The sequence below is a fragment of the Schistocerca cancellata genome, unplaced genomic scaffold (assembly GCF_023864275.1).
Source record: "Schistocerca cancellata isolate TAMUIC-IGC-003103 unplaced genomic scaffold, iqSchCanc2.1 HiC_scaffold_927, whole genome shotgun sequence".
In the NCBI taxonomy this organism is placed as follows: domain Eukaryota; kingdom Metazoa; phylum Arthropoda; class Insecta; order Orthoptera; family Acrididae; genus Schistocerca; species Schistocerca cancellata.
The window spans coordinates 6177-7500 of NW_026046935.1; the positions used below are offsets into that span (position 1 = coordinate 6177).

The window sequence follows — 1324 nt, forward strand, 5'->3', positions numbered from 1 at the left end:
GGCATGCAATAATAGTTGACTTTGCAAACGGGGATGGACGTGTACGTTTACTGGTGACGTTACGCAAATGAACAACTGGTAACCCGTTGTGGTGCGGTTGATCTTGCTGGAGGTACATCTGTGAGGGCAACGATCGGTACAGCTACGAAGCGGTCCCCACCATACCAACGAACGTGAATGTGAATCTGGGTGTGAAGCGATACGCGGCTGTGGGTGGGTGGGACTGTCCCCGGCCGGTGAGGGGGGGCCGCCCGGCGTGCTGGCCGCGCGGTGCGTGGGCGCACGCGCTACAGCCGGCTGGTGGGGGCGCCCAGTGGCAGGCGCGCCGGCCGACGGACGCGGCAGGCGGCGCAGCTGCGCGCCGGGGCACCCTGCGCGCGGCGCCGTGCAGCCAAAGTGGGTCCTCGCGGACCCGGTGCGAAGCGCGGTGGACATCTGCAGTGTGCTGGTCCGATTGAGGACTGTGTGCGTTGAGGATGCGCCGCCGCCCGGCACTCGGCGCCGCGACGCCGTCTGCTGCTCGGTCGCCCCAGCGGTTCTCGCTGGTGGTTTGTATCGCAGTTGTGCGGACGTGTTGGCACGTGCGCTGTGCTGGGAGAGTTCGCTTCGGCACCCACGTGGGGCCTTTGCCCTTCTGTGGCGCTGGCGTTGGAGCTGCCGGTCACCGTAGGTGGCGCGTGTTGTCTCCCGCCGGCAATGCCACGACAGCACGCTCCCGGGCCTCTGTCGGCAGCGGCAAGCTCAGTTGGGAGCACGGGTGGTCGCACCTAAAGCGTCTACTCGCCTAACTCCGGGCGATTGCGCCTCTCTCGAACCCGACCAAGTACTTAGGACGGCGCTGCGCGCCGCCGGGACCTGAGAGGGTTTCGAGGTGTATTGTGCAGGGGAGCCCAGCCTCCTCCTGTTTGCAGAATAATTGAGCGGACGCTTGCGTGTTCGCGCGGGCCCCCGGGACACACTCCCGGGCGGCCGGCTGCTCAGCTCTAGTTGACGCAGCTCCCTGGTTGATCCTGCCAGTAGTCATATGCTTGTCTCAAAGATTAAGCCATGCATGTCTCAGTACAAGCCGCATTAAGGTGAAACCGCGAATGGCTCATTAAATCAGTTATGGTTCCTTAGATCGTACCCACGTTACTTGGATAACTGTGGTAATTCTAGAGCTAATACATGCAAACAGAGTCCCGACCAGAGATGGAAGGGACGCTTTTATTAGATCAAAACCAATCGGTCGGCTCGTCCGGTCCGTTTGCCTTGGTGACTCTGAATAACTTTGGGCTGATCGCACGGTCCTCGTACCGGCGACGCATCTTTCAAATGTCTGCCT

General features: G+C 61.8%; 1 non-coding gene across 1 annotated transcript in view; it reads left to right on the forward strand.

The window, feature by feature from the left end:
- Nucleotides 1-997: 997 nt before the first annotated feature.
- The window catches only part of LOC126149412 (small subunit ribosomal RNA), a 1909-nt gene continuing 1582 nt past the window's right edge, over nucleotides 998-1324 (forward strand). The window contains exon 1 of the ribosomal RNA XR_007530857.1: nucleotides 998-1324. This exon is cut by the window's right edge and continues 1582 nt beyond it. This is a non-coding gene — a ribosomal RNA (small subunit ribosomal RNA).